The sequence below is a fragment of the Narcine bancroftii genome, chromosome 1, assembly GCF_036971445.1.
Source record: "Narcine bancroftii isolate sNarBan1 chromosome 1, sNarBan1.hap1, whole genome shotgun sequence".
NCBI classification, from domain to species: domain Eukaryota; kingdom Metazoa; phylum Chordata; class Chondrichthyes; order Torpediniformes; family Narcinidae; genus Narcine; species Narcine bancroftii.
Window position 1 is genome coordinate 398,901,496 of NC_091469.1, and position 23,372 is coordinate 398,924,867.

At 44.0% G+C, this 23,372-nt stretch overlaps 1 long non-coding RNA gene across 1 annotated transcript in view; it reads right to left on the minus strand.

Moving 5' to 3' along the window:
* Window positions 1-1,228: 1,228 nt before the first annotated feature.
* LOC138751460 (uncharacterized) overlaps window positions 1,229-23,372 on the minus strand; it is a 79,210-nt gene continuing 57,066 nt past the window's right edge. The window contains exon 3 of the long non-coding RNA XR_011349953.1: window positions 1,229-1,527. This is a non-coding gene — a long non-coding RNA (uncharacterized lncRNA). The remainder of the gene's footprint in view (window positions 1,528-23,372) is intronic.

Here is a 23,372-nt window from a genome sequence, read left to right on the forward strand (position 1 = left end):
TATTGTCATATAAATCAGTGCAATATACAGATGCAATGAAATTTTTGCTCTCTACAGCAACATAGGTATATAAATCATACTAATAAACAAAAAGTATAAATTAAATTAAAATACATTGCACCTCAAGATAAAAACAATTAATAATTTTTGTAACTGTGCAAAAAATAAATGTGCTGTTTTAATAGAGCAGACAGATTTTTTTCTGGTAGTATGGGGAATATGGAGAGGCTCAAGAGTCTGATAGCTGTTTGGGTGGTTTATTTCTCTAAAAGACAAGTTCATCCACACAATCCGTTCATGGTAGAGAAAAGCTTATTTTCTAAAATGTAACATAATGTCCAATTATTATTCAAGTGAATGCGTCTAGACATATTTAATCTGTAGCTACTGGTAATTAATGATTTCACTGCCTGAATAATCAATATTGTCTTCTGTTCTTTGAAAATCTTGATGAAGCAACTTTTTAACTGGAGTTGTCTCTGTGTACTCAGACCTCGTTTTCAAAGCATGTAATTTGATAATTGTGACACTGTCATAGCAGAGGGATTAGAGTTCTATGGCACATTGGAACTACTGCTTGTTCAACCCTGCTCTTTCTTTTCTGCCTATTCATATGTTTATCCAATTTTCTTGAAACAAAATTGTGTAGAAGGTGATTTTCTGAATAAATCCCAGTGATGGGAAACTTCAGTACAGAATAGAAAATTGTGTGCAAGCTGCTGAGTATATTCTCTGGTGATGACCTATTGGCACTGCCTCAATTTATGATAAAGCTGTATGGTGGGAATCGGATACTTGTTTTTGGACCCATGTTCCCCAGACCCTTTTTGTGATCAAAGTCCTTCTGATTTATCCCTTTACTCTTCTGAAGAGCATGCTGACCAAAAGTTACCACAATTTAATTTAATAATCAGATTAAAAATTCTTTCAATACTTATTCTCTCAAATCTTCCTCAATGATAAAAATCTTCATAAATGTAAGTGATTCTTTTCATAAGAATAAAACTTGATCTTTTTTCTTTGTATTCACAGCATCTTTTCATCTTTAAATTTAAATTTAGACATACAGTATTTTTTTTCCATGGGTATACAGTTTAGCATTTCACCATGCCATCTACATAATACTAAATCAGTGTCCAATTTCCAGGAAACAACTGTACATTTCTGGCAACTGCCAACACAATTTTAAAAAATTCCCTTTGAAATCAATCCAGTTTTAAATCTACAATTTAAAAAAATAAATATGATTTATTTTAATTTGGTTTCCATAAATGCAAAAGATTGGTGTTATAACTTTATATTTAAATCAATTGGTACAATATGGCTTGAGTTGGTCACTTCCTGGCCTCATCTTCTCTTAATTTTTATATTTTATATTTAGCAGATATGGTTGTAGTCATAGAGATCAATATAATTAGGTGATAATTTACTTATAATAAAATCCAGTATGGTTTATATAATTAGTCATTTGCTTTTTCTTCTTTTCTATTTTCTTTCTTCCTTTTCCTTGGTTTTCTTGAGGGTTTTCTGTGTGGGAGAGAAGGGTGGGGGAGGGGGTGGTGTGGAAAACATTAAAATAGCATGTATTGATTTTGACATAATAATTTGGCTATGTCTGTATTTTTTAACATGTCAATAAAATAAAATTTGAAAAAAAAAATTAGACATAACAGGCCCTATCAGCCCACAAGCCCATGACACCCAATTAATCTACATCCTGGTATGTTTTGAATGGTAGGAGGAAACTGGAGCCCCTGGAGAAAACCCACGCAGATCCGGGGAGAACATATCAACTCACAGACAGCACGGGATTCAAATCCCCGATCCCGATCGTTGGCACTGTAATAGCATTGCACTAAATGCTCCACTAACCATGCCACCCTTTGGATTCCCTTTACTGTAATAGAGGTGCTGAGGACAAAATACAATATCACTCTGCCTCAAAATAAAATCCCTTTATTTAATTGAATCTAATGCACACCCAAGTACGTTATGTGAGGAAGACAAGTATCTGCAGGACTGCTTTGAATCACAGTGGACTGGATCACATTCAAGGACTCATCCTTAGACTTGAAGAAATATGCAACATGTGCCACCGACTTCATAAAGACCTGAGTGGAAGAGTTTGTGCCCACATGCAGGTATGGGGATTTCAACAACCAGTAGAGTTGGGTGAATCAGAGGATTCGCAACTTGCTGAGGGCAAGATCAAGGGCATTTAAGGTTGGGGATTCAGATCGCTACAAGAAATCCAGGTACCACCTGTGGAAGGTGATCTCTGAAGCAGTGGCAATTCTGGAGGAAACTAGAGACAGATACATACCATGCAGGTCATTACAACCTACAAAGTGAGGGGGAACACCATAGATGGCTGTGATGCTCATTATCTGATGAGCTGAACAATTTCTATGCCCACTTCAAGAAGAATAACACATCAGTGCCTATGAGAATCCCTTCCAAAGGTTGAGGATCCTGTGATATCTGTCTCCGAGACCGATGTCAGAACATCATTCAAGAAGTGTTAGGTCTGCTTTGTTCATGAATGAGTGAGACAAACACCAGACTGAGTCGAAATCAGGGTTCTTTGTTCTTTATTACCGGATTGTAACACTTGCGACTAACGATGTTAGTCGGAGAATGCATTCTGCCGTTATCAGCAAAATGGTGATTTTTTATACCCTTGGATACGTGCTTAGAACATCATCATATCATTACTTGTCCAATGACTAAAACTGTTGCTATCCTTTCCCTGCTAGCTTCCTGCCTCTCAATCCATCAATGTCTCTCTTATCTTGTAAGTACAAGGATGCATTCACATCTTGTTACAGCCCTGTACAGGGTAACTCCTTACACATTCCCATCTCATGATGTTTTACCTTACAGAAGGTAAACCCTTGCAAGGTGTTGGGTCCTAACGGCATACCTGGCAAGATACTGAAAATCTGTGCCAACCAACCAGCAGGAGTGTTCACAGGCATTAAAAGGGCATTAATCATCTCAATGCCCAAGAAGAATAGGGTGAGCTGCCTCAATGACTATTATCCAGTAGCACTAATGTGATGAAATGCTTTGAGAGGTTGATCATAGACAGAATTAACATGTTCCTAAGCAAAGTACTGGACCCACTGCAATTTTCCTATTGTCACAATCGCTCCACAGAAGATGCAATGTTGTTGTCTCTCCACTCAGCTCTGGATCACTTAGAAAACAGCAACTTATACATACGTCTGCTCTTCATCTTCTACAACTCAGCCTTCAACACCATTATTCCCTCAGTGCTGGTCCACAAGCTTCAAACCCTGGTCCTCTGTAGCTCCCTCTGCAACTGGATCATTCACTTCCTCATCGAAAGACCGCAATCAGTATAAATTGAAAACAATGTCTCCTCCTCACTGACAATCAACACAGGTGCACCCCACGGATGTATGCTTAGCCCACTACTCTACTCACTAAACACCCATGACTCTGTGGCCAGGCACAATTCAAATGCTATTCACAAATTTGCTGATGTCACCATAGTTGTCAGAAGAATCACAAACAGCAATGCGGGAGCATACAGGAGGGAGATAGATCTGCTCATTGAGTGGTGTCACATCAACAACCTTGCACTCAACATTAGCAAAACCAGAGATGAATGTCAACCAGGAGGAAGTCAGGAGAACCCAAACCAGTCCTCATCGAGGGCTCAGCAGTGGAGAAGGTCAAAAACCAAATTTCTGAGTGTCAACATCTCTGAGGATCTGTCCTGGAGCCTTCCTGTCGATGCAATCATGAAGCTTATAAGCGGCAATATGTTTTGAGATGTTTGAAGAGATTTGGTATGTCACCAAATAATCTCATAAACTTCTACAGGTGTACTGTGGAGAGAATTCTGGCTGGTTGCATCACTGTTTGCTATGGAGGTGCCAATGCTCGGGACAAGAAAAAACTCCAAAGGGTTGCTAACTCAGCCTATGACATCACAGGCCCAGACTTCACCCCATCAAGGCCATCTACCTGAGGCAGTGTCTTAAGAAAATGGCCTCTATCTTCAAGGACCCCCACCAACCAGGTCGTGCTCTCTTCACTCTGTTAGCATCAGGAAAAAGATAAAGGAAGGATAGTTTCTTCCGTGCTGCTATCAGACTCCTGAATAATCAGTAAACTAAAGACACTGCCTTACATTGACTATTCGTGCACTATTTTTATTTATTGTTGGAAGGTGATTCATATGAATATTTACACTATGACGTTACTGCAAAACAATGAATTTGTGACTTGTTCATGACAATAAATATTGATTCTTATTATTTAATCCTAACTCAAGGTACACTCACTTTCTTCTGCACTGTAATGTTTATATCCATATATATATCCATATATATAGATATATATATAGATATATATCTATATATATATAGATATATATTAGCTGGGTCATGAAGGTGCAGGCTCGCACAGAGCTGAGAGCCCTGAAAAAAGTGCGAGTATTGCCACCCGTCCAGGCTAACATCACAATGTTCCAAGGGCAGCAAAGTATCCTGGGGGTTGTGCTTATAAGCTCACATGGGAGTTCCAGTAAAATCCATTAAACCAACTTCTGTGTCTTTGTTCATGACCAAAAAAAACACATACATCATAATTGAGTATCATAATTTAATACTCAATCCTGCCTCTTTTTTGCCAGCTCCTCTTTATTGCTACATCATAATTTTTTTCTTGGCTTGGCTTCTCGAACGAAGATTTATGGAGGGGGTAAATGTCCACGTCAGCTGCAGGCTCGTTTGTGGCTGACAAGTCTGATGCGGGACAGGCAGACACGGTTGCTACATCATAATACAACATGCCTAATTGCACCTGCAGCTCTTGAATTTGTTTAATTTTCCATTCATATTTAATTTTTTTTAAAATTAGATCTACATCACCTTAATAGGGCCATCCAGCCCATGAGCTCATGCCACCCAAATACACCCATGTGAGCATTAACCAACTAACCCCATATGTTTTTGTAGCGTGGAAAAAACCTAGAGCACCTGAAAGAAACCAGACACACATTTCTGTAGAATAACTGTTAATATATCTTGGAGATTCTTGAACTGTCTCCTCACCCAGTCCTAAGTAAAATAGCACTATTTCTTGTTCTATTACTATCTATTTCTCCAATCCTAGACATATGGAGTGCAAAGGAAATAAAAACTCTGGACTGCTGGTGACTGGGAGTTGACTGTTTTAATAAAGGATGCCTTGCCAGTTGTGTCTTCATGATGTGCCTCATTAGGTAACAGCACCAGACTGCCAATGGAAAATACAGCTCTGAAATCCATATTGTCATACCAGCCAACAACAGTGACTTCTACAACAATATATTGTTATGAGGCAAGAGGACCCCAAAACCCAGCAGCAATAGAAACTCATCAAGACAAATGGTTACTTAAACAAAAGTTGCTTTTAATTATCTTTAAACATGAAAACAGGATCAAACTTTAACTTATTTCTATTAACTTAACTAACCTAACTTAACCCCCTTCTAATTCTAAGCGCACGTGAATGTAATGTGTATGTAAGTTCAGAAAAGTTATTTGATTTATAGTCCAATCTCACTTCTCATTCCCCCAAGTTCACTGTTTGCATATAATTCTTATACTGTGCACAGATTTTAACATTTATGAATTTCACCAGGATTTGGTGTTTGAAAATTAAATGGCTATTGCTCAGGAAGGTTCTTGTCGGTTTTCAGAGAGAGATTTCCTGTTCACTGGACACCCACCACTGATTCATTGTAATCAGCCACTTCAGTGTTTTGCCGAAGAAACTTGCCCCATCAGCGTTCTCTAGATGATAGCCTCTTTCTTTCAGGTCACCACAGACTTCCTTTTTGTTTCCATTATTTCAAGTGAAATATTAGACAGCCAGTCCTCTCCTCTTGTATGAACCACAATGGCTGTGATAAGGCTGAACTAAGCACTCACAACCCATCTTCCAAATGGGGATTTTCCACAAGCTTTCTGCTGCTGACTGTAAAACTCCAGAACTGAATTCTTGCTCATGTTCTCTCTCTGAGAGAGAGAAAGCCTGTTTTTCCTCACAGTGAGAGAGAGAGTGAGAGAGAGAGAGAGAGAGAGAGAGAGAGAGAGAAAGGCTCTTTTTCTCTGAGAGAGAGAGAGAGAGAAAGAGAGAGAGAGCCTGTTTTTTTATCTCTCTCTCTCTCTGCTAGCCAAAACCATATGTCCCTCTTAGAACAGCAAGTTCCTCTCCAGACAGTCTGTGGCTCCGACGAGTTCTTTCATCTGTTGCCTTTTTGTAAACAACAATCCATTAGTAAAGTCTCTTGGGCTCTCTCCAAAGCTTTTGTAAAGGCTCTTGAAGCCGGACTGTCTAGCTTGAGCAGAGCTCCAGTATTTTAAATGAGATCTGTTTTGAAGTGTTTGTATGTGACCTACACTAAAAAAAAACTGCCCCAATTTATCTCCCAAAAACATATCTATATACAATACAAAGACAACATAATCTGTCACAATATCTAAAGTTATTGCAGATGACTTCATGCTGTGTACTGGTGAACCTCAGGACTGTGCTCAACCCCCTCCTATTCATGCTACTGACTCACAACTGCAATACCAGATCCAGCTCCAACATTATCATCATTTTACAGATGACATGAGATTCGTTCACCTCATCAGCAACAACGATGAGTCACCGACAGAGAAGAATTGAAAAATTTCATGATATGGTATGAGAATAACAAAATGAGTGGACAAGACAAAGGGAATGATTATGGACTTCAGGAGGGCCAGGCAAGATCACCATCCTCTGCATATTAATAGATTGGTAGTGAAGAGAATTGAGAGAACCTCAATCTTTGGAGTGCACTTAAGTATTTTGAACACACAACCTTCCCTAACATGTCAGGAAGAATAGAGAGTGTAACTTGGGTGGCATATGTCCTTTAATAAACTGGCAGCTTTCCCAGGCAGCAGAGGTATAGGAGCTAAATTTGCACAATGTCCTGAACTGAGTTCACAAATCTCAGCACTTATAGATTTAGACATACTCCACGGTAACAGGCCATTTTGGCCCACCTAATTAACCTACACCCCCTCCCCCTGTATGTTTTGAATGGTGGGAGGAAACTGGAGCCCCTGGATAAAACTCACACAGACATGGGGAGAAAGTACAGACTCCTTACAGACGGTGTGGGATTCGAACCCCAGTCCTGATCGCTGGATCTGTAAAGGTGTTGCACTAACCGCTACCCCAACTGTGTCACCCACTTTCTTGCAATCTTGGGAAGAGCAAGTTCTGTACTAAACTATGATGCAACCAGGCAGAATACTTTCTACAGAGCATACAAAAACATTGGTAAGAAGAAATGAGAGCATGCCAAATTTTCCTTAGGCTTCTATAGATGCCAAATTAAATGTCAAATATAGGAGAAGATATATTTAACATGAGGGGAGAATGTTTAAAAGAGATTTGTGTTGCAAGTTTTTTTTTACACCGAGAAAGGCAGGTGTACAGAATGCACTGCCAGTGGTAGTGGTGGAAGTAGACATGATCGTAAAATTCAAGGCACTTGTTAATAGATACCACTGTATATGTATATTACACGTTTCTTACCCGGGCTGGAGGGGTCTGCCTCCCCTCCTAGGTCGGACCATACATGGTCGCAAATCACCTGTGGACATGGCCTAGGTAAGTTTAATTGGGTTCTCTAACTACCTCTGAGGTAGGTCAGGGACCCGATTGGATTCTGATGGGGTTGACCGAGTCACATCCTATCTTACTGCTGTGTAACTGGGGTGTAAAATGTAAAAAGCGAGGGGGAGGCGGCGGCCCCGACCTCGGTAGAGTGAGGCAGGCGGAGGCCCCGGTCCGGGCAGAAAGAAGGAGGCGGCGGCCCCGGTCCGGGCACAGGGAAGGCGGCGGCGGGCCCGGCCCCAGTCTGAGCAGAAGGTAGGCAGCGGTGGCCCCGATCCAGGAAAAAGCGAGGGGGAGGCGGCAGCCCCGGCCTCGGTAGAGCGAAGCAGGCGGAGGCCCCGGTCCGGGCAGAAAGAAGGAGGCAGCGGCTCCGGTCCGGGCAGAAGCGAGGGGGAGGCGGAGGCGAAGGCCACTCCAATATAAAACCTACGACCCAAGGAACTCACTGCCATGTCCCAGCTTGCTTGGCCATGGCACACGAACCATGGGTGTAAAGGGTGGGGCCAGTACTGTGCACACTGCACTCCACCTAAAAGCTCCTTTGCGCAGGCCCGAGGACATGTCCACGTCCTCCTCCTCCACGTCCTCCCCCTCAAAAGATGCTCACAAACTCAAACTAGCATGCTGGAACATCAGAACCATGCTCGACAAGGCTGACAGCCACCGACCTGAATGTCGGTCTGCCCTCATCGCATATGAACTCCTCAGACTTGACATCGATATAGCCGCTCTCCGTGAAGTCCGCCTTGCAGATGTAGGCAGCCTCCAAGAACGCGGCGTGGGCTACACACTCTACTGGTCTGGCAAGCCTACGGATGAATGACGCCTGTCTGGTGAAGGCTTCATGGTCAAGAACTCCATTGCCTCCAAATTCGAAAATCTCCCGATAGGCCACTCGGACCGAATCATGTCCATGCGACTCCCCCTTCAAAACAAGCGTCGCATCACCCTCATCAGTGTCTATGCTCAAACCCTCCAGGCGGAACCAGCAGATAAGGACAAGTTCTACACTGATCTGCGCAACCTCATTCAACGCACCCCTACAGCCGACAAGGTTATCATCCTTGGCGACTTCAACGCTCGCGTCGGCAAAGACTCAGAAACCTGGCCAGGAATCCTGGGCAAGCATGGTGTCGGCAAGTGCAACGACAACTGGCGCATCCTGTTGGAGCTCTGCGCAAAACAGCGGCTTGTCATTACAAACCCCCTTTTTCAGCAGAGGGACAGCCTGAAGACTACCTGGATACATCCCCGATCCAAACACTGGCACCTCCTGGACTAGGTCCTGGTGCGAGAAAGAGACAAACGAGATGTGCTCCACACCAGGGTCATGCCCAGCATGGAATGCCACACTGACCACCGGCTGGTTCGCTGCAAGCTCAAGCTTCACTTCAAGCCAAAGTCCAGGAACAGTAAAGCCCCCAGAAAGAGATTCAATGTTGGAAACTTGCAGTCAGACGAAGTGAGAGAAAACTTCCAGGCAAACCTCAAAGCAAAGCTCAAGGAAGCAATCCGCCTCACGGACTCGTCCCCTGAAACCCTCTGGGATCAGCTGAAGACTGCCATACTGCAATCCACTGAAGAGGTTCTGGGCTTCTCCTCCAGGAAAAACGATGACTGGTTCGACGAAAACAACCAGGAAATCCAGGAGCTGCTGGCAAAGAAGTGAGCTGCCCACCAGGCTCACCTTGCAAAGCCGTCCTGGCCAGAGAAGAAACGAGCCTTCCGTCGCGCATGCAGCCATCTTCAGCGCAAACTCCGGGAGATCCAAAATAAGTGGTGGACTAGCCTCGCCAAACGAACCCAGCTCAGCGCGGATATTGGCGGCTTCAGGGGTTTTTACGAGGCTCTAAAGGCTGTGTACGGCCCCTCACCCCAAGTCCAAAGTCCGCTGCGCAGCTCAAACAGCAAAATCCTCCTCAGCGACAAGATCTCCATCCTCAACCAATGATCAGAACACTTCCAATCTCTTTTCAGTGCCAAACGCTCAGTCCAAGAATCCGCCCTGCTCCAGCTCCCTCAACGCTAGAGCTGGATGAGGTCCTCACCCGGGAAGAGATATATAAGGCAATTGAACAACTGAAAAGTAGCAAAGCAGCAGGTATGGATGGAATCCCCCCAGAGGTCTGGAAGGCTGGCAGTAAAATTCTGCTTGCCAAACTGCATAAGTTTTTAAGCTCTGCTGGGACCAAGGAAAGCTGCCTCAGGACCTTCGTGATGCCATCATCATCACCTTGTACACAAACAAAAGCGAGAAATCAGACTGCTCAAACTACAGGGGAATCACGCTGCCCTCCATTGCAAGAAAAATCTTCGCTAGGATTCTCCTAAATAGAATAATACCTAGTGTCGCTGAAAATGTTCTCCCAGAATCACAGTGCGGCTTTCGCGCAGAGGAACTACTGACATGGTCTTTGCCCTCAGACAGCTCCAAGAAAAGTGCAGAGAACAAAACAAAGGAGTCTACATCACCTTTGTTGACCTCACCAAAGCTTTCGACACCGTGAGTAGGAAAGGGCTTTGGCAAATACTAGGGCGCTTCGGATGCCCCCCAAAGTTCCTCAACATGGTTATCCAACTGCACAAAAACCAACAAGATCGGGTCAGATACAGCAATGAACTCTCTGAACCCTTCTCCATTAACAATGGCGTGAAGCAAGGCTGCGTTCTCGCACCAATCCTCTTTTCAATCTTCTTCAGCATGATACTGAAATAAGCCATGAAAGACTTCAACAATGAAAACGCTGTTTACATCCGGTACAGCACGGATGGCAATCTCTACAATCTGAGGTGCCTGCCAGCTCACACCATGACACAAGAGCAACTCGTCCGTGAATTACTCTTTGCAGACGATGCTGCTTTAGTTGCCCATTCAGAGCCAGCTCTTCAGCGCTTGACGTCCTGTTTTGCAGAAACTGCCAAAATGTTTGGCCTGGAAGTCAGCCTGAAGAAAACTGAGGTCCTCCATCAGCCAGCTTCCCACCATGACTACCAGCACCCCCACATCTCCATTGTGCACACAAAACTCAAAACGGTCAACTAGATTACCTATCTCGGCTGCACCATTTTATCGGATGCAAGGATCGACAACGAGATAGACAACGAGATAGACAACAGACCAAGGCAAATAGCGCCTTTGGAAGACTACACAAAAGAGTCTGGAAAAACAACCAACTGAAAAACCTCACAAAGATAAGCGTATACAGAGCCGTTGTCATACCCACACTCCTGTTCAGCTCCAAATCATGGGTCCTCTACCGACATCACCTACGGCTCCTAGAACGCTTCCACCAGCGTTGTCTCCGCTCCATCCTCAACATTCATTGGAGCGACTTCATCTCCAACATCGAAGTACTCGAGATGGCAGAGGCCGATAGCATCGAATCCACGCTGCTGAAGATCAAACTGCGCTGGGTAGGTCACGTCTCCAGAATGGAGGACCATCGCCTTCCCAAGATTGTGTTATATGGCGAGCTCTCCACTGACCACCGATACAGAGGTGCACCAAAGAAGAGGTACAAGGACTGCCTAAAGAAATCTCTTGGTGACTGCCACATTGACCACCGCCAGCGGGCTGATATCGCCTCAAACCGTGCATCTTGGCGCCTCACAGTTCGGCGGGCAGCAACCTCCTTTGAAGAAGACCGCAGAGCCCACCTCACTGACAAAAGACAAAGGAGGAAAAACCCAACACCGAACCCCAACCCACCAATTTTCCCTTGCAATCGCTGCAACCGTGTCTGCCTGTCCCGCATCGGACTTGTCAGCCACAAACGAGCCTGCAGCTGACGTGGACATTACCCCTCCATAAATCTTCATCCGTGAAGCCAAGCCAAAGAAAGAAAAGATATGTATATTAGTAAATGGAAGGATCTAGGTCATATACAGGCAGAAGAGATTTAATTTAATTTGGCACCATGTTCAGCACTTTCGGCTGAAGGACCTATTCCTGTGTTGTTTTATTTTTTGAGGAAGTAGAGTCATTGATTAATTTTCTTGTGGTTCGACGAGGGCAGGTAGTTGGAGATATCCACTCCTAGGAACTTGAAGCTCTCCAAAAACTTCACCTCAGCAGCAGAAAGGGGTGTGTGCCCACCTCGCACCTCACTCTGAAGGTTCCTCTTGCCTTTCACTCTCCCTCCAATTCAATCTCTTCCAATTGTGCTCTCATTTCGGATTATTTCTGCCTCTTGAGCACCCCAATTCTTCAGTAATAGCCTTGCCTTTATCTACCAAAGCCCTATGTCCTGGAGTTCCCTTCATCAACATCTCACCTTTATTACCTCCCTTTCCTTTTTCAAGTTCATTGTTGCTGATTAAACTAATATTAGGTTGTCTCAATCCTCTTCGATTGTGTATGGGCTCTTAAAATGACTGCAGAAAAGTGCTTGGTCCCTTTCGAAATTTTATATTCCTGAATTGGTACAGATGCATTTCATTGTCTTTGCACAGACGAGCTGCTCAGCTTTCATCATTAGTCATTCTGAACGTGAAGAATAGCAACTAACCTGAAATTTGAGATCAAACATGTAAAGGAAACCAAAATATATCTTTCAAACAACATTGTTGTTCGTTAAGGATAGTTTTTTTTCAATAAATGGTCCTAACTTTATAATAACACAGATCAATCAATCATAGGTAGTTGCTTGAGAATGTGGGTATCTGTACATGTAAAAATATAAAAACTGAAGTATAGTATTTAATTGCTTAAGCCTGTTTTTAACCTCAATGAGATCAAAGATGATCTGTGTAATAACTTTATGCAAGTGCTTTTGTCTCTTATCTCTCATGAACAATATTCTTGCAAGTCTCAAATCTACAATTAACAATTGGCCCAGCATTGATTTCCATTTGTAGCAGAGAGCTTCAAACATCAACCACTTTTGATTGCAAAAGTGCTTGCGTTATTAGGATTATATCCAGGATTTATGCAGGAGCCGGAGATCAAACTAACATTCAATGCCCTGCAGCTGTTGATGCACCATCAATTACTCCAAAAGACTAGATGTTATATCGGAACTGAGAGGCTTTTATTAACAACAGAATGGAGGCCAATCCATGCTGTTCGACTGTCCTGAACTGAGGAGGGAGCTGTGGCACAGTCACCTTTATTCAGGGGTCTGTGGGTGGAGCCCGAAGAACAGTCAGCAAGGGGCATGTCAAGACAAACTATAACAAGTACTAACACAGCCAAAACATATATACAATGGTTTACCACAGTTGTGCCACTCCAACACACTTTTCACAATACAATGGAATCGCTAAGCTATAGATTCTCAGTGGCTGTTTTGGTTTTGACCTTTCAAACAGTCATTTGTTTCCTGCAAACCTGAATGAAGATTGTTCAAGGTCAATCCCAGGTGTGGCTCATCATTAACAATACAATGAAAGGTCACCTTTTAGTGGGTAAGTGTTCTGACTATTTTACTGAGTCATTTTCATGAATAACTTATTATTGTTTACTCCCAGCCATCGACACTATTTTGTGAATATGGCACAAGGTTTGCAAACTAATGTTTTGGTATAAAGCACACTGTGGATGTGTGACTTGTAGTTAGCAAGGGCAGTGCATGATCTATTAACTTCCCACATGTTGTCAATTGACCTTTAATTAGCTAGATCTTGTCCAGTGATGCTGGTTATGTGTGTTATCATCATTTTCAGTCACCGCCCCCTATATGATGGATTAAAACTCTGAGTGTGGTGAATCTATGGAATTTGTTGGTGGGGATGGCTGTGGAGTCCAAGATATTGATATTTAATGAAGAGGTACGTAGGTTATTGATGAGAAAGGAAATCAAGGTTTATGGGGAGAAGATGGGAGAATGGGATTGAAAAGAATAGAAAATCAGCCATGGTGGGGTGGACTTGGTCTAATTTTGTTCCTATGTCTTATGGTGCTATATTTTCCCATGTATCAACTGTATCATGTCTGTGCATGCCTTGAGACAAATTGAATCAGAGAAAGGTTGATGGCTAAATTTTCTGCCCCAGTCAGGTCTGCTATAATAGAGTAACCTGCTACTGTACCAATATAAATTTCTGCAGCCTGGGTCATTGATTTGTGCTTTTTTTCATAAAAGCTTGTTGTTTTCCACCATGCCCTCTGGAATTGTAAATGCTATAAAAGATCTGCTCTATGTTGCTGCTGTGCGGGTAATTTTCTGTTTGACAAATTTGCTTTCATTGTTACTTTTGCAATGGCAACACTGTTCTTTATGTGGTTCAGAGTTTAGACCTATATGCTCTCACCATATATACTGCTTTAATAAAAAAACACAAAATGCTGGAAACAGAAGGTCAGGTAGCACTTGGGGAAAGTGAACTAGTCAAAGAGCATTTGTCAGAACTAGGAAAAGAAGAAAACAAGTTCATTTGATGAAGAACAGAACTAGATGGTGAGAGGAACTCAGTGGGTCAAGCAGCATCTGCTGTGGCAGAAGGTGTAAGTAAATGTTTGGCATTGAGACCATGCATCAGGACTGAAATGGAAGAGGAATGATTGCTGCATGTAATCCCACATAGAAAGGGAGGAAGAGGGGAAGCTATGACCTGTTATGGGATGGTAGTCGAGCTGGCTGGAATGGTACAGAATGGTTTATGGGGTGAAAAGTGAGGACCAAGGGGACTGCTTTGCTGCTCTACACATAATTTGTTGGAGAAAGTCAATGTGTATCTATTGGGGTGGGGGATGGAAAATTTCCTTCAGTCTCTATTCACTTCCATCTCCACCAGGAAGGTCGTCTGGCATTCCAATTCTTTTTAGAGATAAGAGTCAACCAGTTCCCCTGCATGAACATTCTCATCAGCTTGGCAGAATTTTTCCATACCCTCAACAGCTTTACTTCTGACATCTCTCACTTTCTGCAGATCAAATATTTAGCCATAGGTATTTGCATATGCATCAGCTCAGCTGTGCCTGTCTTTTTTCTGCATCCATGGAACAGTCTTTGATTCAAGCCTATTCGGGCACACACCCTCACTCTTTCACTGATACATCAACAACTATATTGGTGTTGTCTCCTGTACTTGCGCAAAACTAGTCAATTTTATCATCTTTGCCATTGATTTCTCCCATCGCCAATTTCTCTTCTACCCCATATGCTGTTCCTTCCTAGGGAGGAGTACTTGGGCTTCCTCAAGCAACAAACAAACAAACCTATTAACTAGGCCACTGTTTAAGAATTCATGAGAAGTCTAATGACTGGATAAAATCTTTAATGGAAAAATATAGTTGCTGACTCTCTCTTCTGTTCTTTCATTCCTCAGGCTGAGCTTGCAACTCTGCACCATTTTAAGTCACTGTGAATTGAAATAATCCTTCAATTTTTCTTCCAAATGGAACACTTTTGATTCTCTGTGCATCTACCAGATTAGTAAGCATGTAATAGATCACAGACCCAATCTCTGATAGTCTTCTAATGTTTGCTGGTAGTAGGGTTCAACACCTGCATAGTTTCAATGTGACCCTTTACTTTGAGGATATGTTTAGCAGTGAAACATTTCCTTTCTGCACACTCACTGTGAAGGACTCACATTTGATTGACACAGACTATGATTTGGAGCATGCTACAGCATTCAGGACAAAGAGCATGCACATTCCTTGGAAGTCAGTAGCTGACACATATCAGATGGCTGTAAAGCTGGCTAAACACACTCCTGTTATTTCTTTAAAAAAATTGGAACTACTTGTAGAATAGAACCGCACATTACAGGCACTTCAGGCCTTGCTGTTAACCTGACCTATATAAAAATACTCCATTTTGACCCATCCCAACCCCACAGCCTATAACATTTTTTTTACATTCATGTTCCTATCCAAGACCCTTTTAAATGTCCCTATTGTGCCAGCCTCCACCACCACCCCCAGCATTCATTCCAGGCACCCAATAATCTCATGTATTAAACAAAAACTTGCCTCCACTCACCTTACTTAAACAGATGTCCATTGCCATTGCCTCCCAGGGGAAAAGGTGTTGGCAGTCCACCCTGTCTATGTCTCTTGTAATTTTATACACCTCTATAAAGTCACCCTTCATTCCTGTCACTCTGAAGAGAAAAGTTTGAGCTTAGACAACCTTTCTTCATAAGACGTGTTCTCCACTCCTGGTGACCTCGTGGTAAATCTCCTCTGCACCCTCTCTGAAGCATCCATATCTTTCCTATAATAGCGTGACCAGAACTGAACACAATTATTTAAGTCTGAACTAACCAGAGTTTTATAAAGCTGCAACATTACCTTGCACTTGTTGAACTTGATTCCTCTGCAGTGAACTGGGATTCACTGGTATTGTGTTGTACTGATGGTTAGCTCTGCCTCCATCTGCTCACTTATAACCCTGGTTTCCCGCCTAAACCAGAACTCTTCTGAAGACTACTGTTGTAAGCCAATAAAAGTGTTTGTTCTCCCTCCAGTCGTGAGAGCTATTATTCATGCTACAATTCTATTGGCTTATTCCCTAACAAAGGAAGCGCAACTCAAGCCAGGTATAATACTGATAGACCCTCTGTCACCCAATGTGGCTAAGGAGTTCACATACTGGCTAGACTGCTTCCAGGCCTACCTGAATGTGACCAGAGACATCTTCCACACCGATGAACTCAGGAGGTCCGCACTTGTTTCAAGGGTACGAACGAAAGGGTATGCAGTCATTAGGGACTGTTCTATGTATGATGCTGCTATCGAGGCGTTGAAGGCTAGGTACCTGAAGTCACAAAACAAGGTCCTAGCAAGGCACTGACTCGCTTTGCATTGCCAGTGGCCAGGAGAGACCATTGATGATAACTTACTGGATCTGTGGACGCTTACCAAAAAGTGCAGGTATGAAGCAGCTACAGGCTGCTTTCATGAAGAACAGTTCCGTGACACTCTAGTCGCAGGGGTCCGCTCGAGGTACATGAGGAAGTGACTGCTTGAGTCAGGAAAGAAGGACCTGGCGAGCAATATCCGGCTGGCCAAATCGCTGGAACATGCCAAGCTTGAGACCAATGACCTCACAGCCAGTGAGCTCACTCACCCAGGTAACCCCTTCCAAGGACCGGCTGCTCGCGCTACCTTAGCCCTAACAGCTGCCGCTTCCCATGCTAGGGAAGGCTTTTTCTGCTGTGAGCCAACATCCCCAATCTCGCTGCCTGGCTAAAGACTATGTGTTCCAGCTGTGGCAAGAAAGGGCATTACTAACAGGGTTTCTATCTTCCAGAGGCAGATGGACAGAATGGTGGATGCATATGGGTTGAAGGCTACCTTCCCCTACCTCGATAATGTCACCATCTGTGGCAGTACCCTGGAAGATCATGACGCCAACCTCCAGAGTTTTCTCCATGCGGTAAAAGCCCTGAACCTCACTTATAACTCCGATGAGTGCATGTTCAGGACTAAACAACTGGCTCTACTTGGCTACATGGTGGAGAATGACATCATTGGCCTGACCCCGATAGGATGTGCCTCTTAATAGAGCTCCTCATCCCCAGGACCACAAAGACTTTGAGGAAATGCCTGGGGTTTTTCTCATATTATGCCCAGTGGATCCCTCAATACGCTGATAAGGTTCACCCTCTTTTACAAGGCACTAATTTCCCCCTCTTGGCTGAAGCCCAAATGGACTTTGACTACCTCGGCAACCACACTGCAAAAGCTGGCATGTACGCGGTGGACGAGAATGTACCTTTCCAAGTGGAAAGTGGCACTTTGGACATAGCCCTGGCTGCTACCCTCAACCAGGCAGGAAGGCTAGGTGCATTTTTTTTTTGCGGACATTACAAAGCCACGAGCTCCAAAACACATCAGTGGAAAAGGAGGCTCAAGCCGTTGCAGAAGCCACAAGGCACTGGAGACACTACCTGGCTGGTAGAAGATTTACACTCCTCACTGACCAGCGCTTGGTCACATTCACGTTCAATAATGTCAAGAGGGGAAAAATCAAGAACGACAAGATAGCTGCGTGAAGGATAGAGCTCTTCACCTACAATTATGACATTGCCTATCATCCAGGAGCCTTTAATGACCCTCCAGATGCCTTATCCAGAGAAAGCTGTGCCTCTGCACACATAGGCCGACTGTGATCTCTATATAATGAGGTCTGCCATGAAGGGGTCACTCGCATGGCTCATTTTGTTAAGGTGCACAATCTACCCTACTCCATGGAAGACATCAGGTAAGTGACCAGGTTCTGCCAGGTCTGCATAGATTGCAAGCTGCACTTCTGCCACCCTTCAAAGGCACACCTGATCAAGTAATCCAAGCCCTTCGAATGGCTCAGTGTCGATTTTAAGGGACCTTTCCCCTCCATGAATGGGAACACCTTCTTCTCAATCATTGATGAGTATTCCTGCTTCCTGTTCACCATTCCATGTCCAGAAATGTCCACTTCATCAGTCATAAAGGCCCTAGATTCCATTTTCGCCCTCTATATACATAGTGACAGGGGCTCATCCTTTATGAGAGACGAGCTACATCAGTACCTGCTGGTGAGGGGCATCTGTCCAGCAGGACCACTAGCCACAACATCTGGGGGAACAGGCAGGTTGAAAAGCAGAATGCCAAGGTCTGGAAGGCTGTCAAACTGGCCCTGAAGTCAAAAGGCCTTCCAGACTCACACTGGCAGGAAGTCCTCCTTATGGCACTCCATTCCATCTGGTCGCTACTATGTACTGAAGCCAACGCTACTCCTCACAAGCTCCTATTCACTTTCGAGATAAGTCACCATCGGGAACTACACTCCCAACTTGGCTCACCATTTCCAGTCCAGTCCTTCTCAGGAAGCACGTGAGGAGAAGCAAGACCGACCCCCTGGTGGACATGGCAATCCCACGAACATCTATGTGGAGTACCTGGATGGCAGGGAGGACACTGTCTCCATCAGGGACCTGGCACCTTCTGGAACAGAGGGTCCATTGCCTCATTTGCCCTGCGAACCATGGAGTTCATTCATGCCATGCCCCATCAAGGCCTTGGGGGATCCGGTTCAGGAGGAATGTGCATCTGCCTCCACCATTGAGCCAGAGACCCAGCCTGCCTCTCCTCACTCACAAGGGGACCAGGAGTCCAAGGCTCCCCGGTGCCAAGGTGCTAGACCAGTATCTCCAGACCTCCTGACTGCTTAAATCTGTAAATTTATAAATTACTGTATATTTTTCAACCATTTTTTTTCTTAACCCATGTTCTCTGTCTTCATTCACAGACCCTAAATTCTGCAGGAAGGGGTGAACACAGTGAACTGGGATTCACTGGTAGTGTGTTGTGCTGATGGCTGGCCACACTTCTTGGCTCAGCCCCCATCTGCTCACATATAACCCTGGTTTCCTGCCTAAACCTGGGACCCTTCTGAAGACTATTGTGAGACCCTACCCTCAGTTATAAGCTAATAAAAGTGTTTGTTCTCCCTCCAGTCTTGAGAGCTTTTATTCACACTACATCCCCCGAATAGTGCAGGCCAGCACACCATATGCCTTCTTAACCACCCTTCAACTTGTGTGGTAACCTTGAGAGATCAATAGATGGACCCCAAAATCCCTTTGTTCTTCCACTTTTAAGTATTCTCTCATTAATTATGTACTCAGCCTTCAAGTTCAATCTACAAAAGTACATCACTTTACACTTAGCTGGATTGAACTTCATCTGCCACTTCTCCTCAACTCTGCATCCCAACTCTGCATCCTCTCTCTATATCCTGATCCTGTTGTAACCTTTGACAATCTTCTACACTATCCACAACACCTACAAACTTTGTACCATCTGGAAACTAACTGATGTCCTCTTCTGCCTTTATCTAATTTTTTCAGAAAAAAATCATAAAGAACAGGGGTCCCACAATGTCCCTGTAGAATGTCACTGGACACCAACCTCCAGGCAGAATACATTCCATCTATTACCACCATCTACTTTCTGTGCACAAGCCAATCCTAAATCCTCTCAGCCAAGTTTCTATGGATTCCATGATTCATATCTTAGGAGCAGAGACAGGCTATATGACCCTGCATTTTCATAGCTAATCCTAATACAATTTTTCTGCCCACTCCCCATACCCCTAATCTCTTCTAATAGTCATTAATCTGTTGATATCGGGATTCAATACCATCAATAATGTAGCCTCCATAAGCTAAAAGTGTAGAGAATTTGAATCTTCTGGGTAATGCTATTTCTATTTATTTCAGCAATACAGGTAGATGATTCACAATTTATTTTCATATTGATCCTTAGCTTTAAGCTCCTTAGCTAGGTTAAAGCTTCTTCCTACATCTTTGTCAACAAATTCTCTGAGTATTTTGTAGGTCGGCAATGTAAACACTCTTATTCCTCTGGAGAGCAGAGTCCTCAGCTTCTCAGTCTCCCTTCATAGGGCAAACCTCCATCTCAAGAACCTGATATTTTTCTCAAAACTGGAGGACATTTAGCCAATCATGTCCATGTTGGTTTCCAGTGGAGAAATCTCATTAATTCCCTTCGCCTTTTCCTTATTTTGCGGTCTTGCTGCAAGTTAGTCTTGCTCACACATGCCCATCAGTTCCCCTTTGATTCTTTTAGCCACTACTTTAAACTGAGAAGTTAGATCCAGTAGCCATTTCACCACTTTTGGATGGAGATCTGAGCAGCCAAGAGTAAACCCACGTGGTCGTGGAGAGGTAAACAAGAAAATCAGCCAATGCTGAAGTGCAATGCAGTGCACAAGATTGGGGTAGATATTCTGTAGTTCACTCAGCATTCAGAGGAATTAAAAGGCTGTTGACGTTTCTTGCCTGATCACATCTTCAGGAGTCCTGAAAATCAGGCAGATGTCTGAATTTTTTTTAAAGTGGGGAAGGGGTGGGGAAGGAGCACAGGTAGTTGCAGGTGGGAGGGTAGAGGAGAAAATAGCTCCGAGAGGGCAGAGGGTCAAGAAGGACAGTTCTCTGTTAGTAGAAGGAAGGGAAGGATTGGCGAGCTGGAGGAGACCGGAATAGAGAAAGAGAGAGACCAGGTGTGAGGGTTAATGGAAATTGGAGGATGCTATTTGATTCCATTTGATTGGAGACTGCCAAGATGGAATATAAGGGGTTGTTCCTCCAATTTGTGGGTGGTCTCAACCTGGCAGTACATGAGGCTTTGGACAGACATGTCAGTGAGGCAACGGGGTGTGGAACTGAAGTGGTCAGGTACTGGGAGGACCTTGCTGTTGCAGTAGACAGAGCAAAGGTGCTCAACAAAGCAATCATCTAGGCTGCATCTAGTCTCTGATGTAGAGGAGGCTGCACTGGTAGGACCGGATGCAGTAGATCAGTGGTTCTCAACCTTTCTCTTTCCACTCACATTACCACTTTAAATAATCTCTATGCCATCGGTGGTCTATGATTAGTAAGGGATGGCTTACAGTAGTATAGACCCAATTGTTACTGAAATATTTCACCTGAGAAAAAATTGTCATTGGCCCATTTCCTTTGGAGTTGTGAAACCATTCACATAATGAGTCAATTAGGTACATTAAAACAGTGGTTTTCAAACTTTTTCTTTCCACTCACATACCATACCACCTTAAGCCATCCCTTACTAATCACAGAACACCTTTGGTATAGGGAATATTTAAAATAGTATGTGAATGGAAAGAAAAAGCTTCAGAAGCACTGTAGTAGATGATTCTTACAGATTCTCAAGTGAAGTGTTGTTTCACTTGGAAGGACTGCTTGGGGGCCCAAATAGTTGTGAGTGAAGAGGTACAAGTCCAAGTCTAGCACTTCTTGCAGTCAAGGGTCAATGGTGAAAAGGGATGAGTGGACAAGGGAGTTGTAGAGGGAATAAAGTGGAGAGGAAGGGGGTGGGGGAAGAAGTTTCTGGTGAAGGATCCTCTTGTAGGTGGAGGAATTAGTGGGGAATGGTGTATTTGTACTGCATGGACACAGAGAAAATGTGCAAACCTTGCACAAGTAATGCCTAAGGTCAGTATTGAGCCTCAGTACTTATAGCTGTGAAGCAGCAGCACCATCTCTGTTGTCGTAATGGATCTTTGAAACACACTCTTTAAGGAGTGTGTCTTCTTTCTGAAAGGGGATCAAAGTTGTCACAATACTTCAGAAGTTTCCTCCTCCAGGTATTCTCTAATTGTAGTTGGATATTCCTACTGTTGTACTTAAATCTTCTTGCAACTAATACTGTTTGCATCCAATGGCTGGCTGCACAGTATGTTCTTTGGCTTGGCTTCGCGGACGAAGATTTATGGAGGGGGTAAAAAGTCCACGTCAGCTGCAGGCTCGTTTGTGGCTGACAAGTCCGATGCGGGACAGGCAGACACGATTGCAGCGGTTGCAGGGGAAAATTGGTGGGTTGGGGTTGGGTGTTGGGTTTTTCCTCCTTTGCCTTTTGTCAGTGAGGTAGGCTCTGCGGTCTTCTTCAAAGGAGGTTGCTGCCCGCCAAACTGTGAGGCGCCAAGATGCACGGTTTGAGGTGATATCAGCCCACTGGCGGTGGTCAATGTGGCAGGCACCAAGAGATTTCTTTAGGCAGTCCTTGTACCTTTTCTTTGGTGCACCTCTGTCACGGTGGCCAGTGGAGAGCTCGCCATATAACACGATCTTGGGAAGGCGATGGTCCTCCATTCTGGAGACGTGACCCATCCAGCGCAGCTGGATCTTCAGCAGCGTGGACTCGATGCTGTCGACCTCTGCCATCTCGAGTACTTCGACGTTAGGGATGTAAGCGCTCCAATGGATGTTGAGGATGGAGCGGAGACAACGCTGGTGGAAGCGTTCTAGGAGCCGTAGGTGGTGCCGGTAGAGGACCCATGATTCGGAGCCGAACAGGAGTGTGGGTATGACAACGGCTCTGTATACGCTTATCTTTGTGAGGTTTTTCAGTTGGTTGTTTTTCCAGACTCTTTTGTGTAGTCTTCCAAAGGCGCTATTTGCCTTGGCGAGTCTGTTGTCTATCTCATTGTCGATCCTTGCATCTGATGAAATGTTAATCGATGTATAAACACATTGTTCCCCTATTGTCCTAGCAGGTCATTGCTCACTCACTCAGCTTGTCACTATCTCCTTGAAACTTTTTTTGCATTCTCATTATTGAGTCCTTCTCAGCTTCATATAATTTGTAAACTTGGAATTATTACATTTGATCCACTTTGGCAAATATTTTTCAGATTGTGAACAGCTGTGACCCAAGCCTATGATACTCAACTAGTCTCAGCCTGGCCAATGGACTTTTTTAAAAATCTGCAGATGCTGGGGTCCACTGATCTATAGGAAGTAAAAGGCAACCAACGTTTCGGGTTTGAGTCCCTTCGTCAGGCATTGGCATTTGGGGAAAAAAAGTGAATAATAAGGTGGGGCGTTAATAGCGACCTACAATTTCCATTAATTCCTTCCCCAGTCTCTCTCTTTCCATACACCTGTCTCTTTTTTCCAGCTCCACAGCCTTCCCTTCCTTCTCCTATCCAAGAGCGACCCTTCTTCACCCTCTGCTCTGTCACCTCAGCTTCTTCCTTTTCTTCCCTCCCAATTGTATCCAACTATTATTTTTTATCTGTTAGCCTATGATCCTCCCCTTCCCTATCCTCCCTCCTCTCCTCCTTCCCTCCTTCCACCTTTTAATTCAGACTGTCTTTCCTGATTCCTGGTGAAGGACTCAGGCACAAAACGTTGGTTACACTTTAGTTTGTATGGATACTGCGTGTTTTGCTGAGTTTCTTTAGCTCTTTTGTGTATTGCATGCAGCTTGACAATCTGAA